This window comes from Priapulus caudatus, unplaced genomic scaffold, assembly GCF_000485595.1.
Source record: "Priapulus caudatus unplaced genomic scaffold, Priapulus_caudatus-5.0.1 Scaffold514, whole genome shotgun sequence".
In the NCBI taxonomy this organism is placed as follows: Eukaryota; Metazoa; Priapulida; class Priapulimorpha; order Priapulimorphida; family Priapulidae; genus Priapulus; species Priapulus caudatus.
The window spans coordinates 5,042-5,313 of NW_014577575.1; positions in this window are offsets into that span (position 1 = coordinate 5,042).

A 272-nucleotide genomic window follows, 5' to 3' on the forward strand; every position below is an offset into this window, starting at 1 on the left:
CGAGGTGGTGATTTGCGATGCGCTTCTCCTGTAGACATTCAGCGCTTCATTTTGAATGCTTAACGGCGACTCTATTCCTTCGCTCGCCCACCTCTACAACACGTGCGCGGCCTGCCCGCCTCCGCGATCGTGAATGCCTGTACGGATTTAGTATTACTAGTATCGACATCATCTACTACGATGACCGCCGACTTAAGTGGGTAATTGCAGCCACGCACAGACCCACGCGCGCGGCCACACACACACACACACACACACACACACACACACAC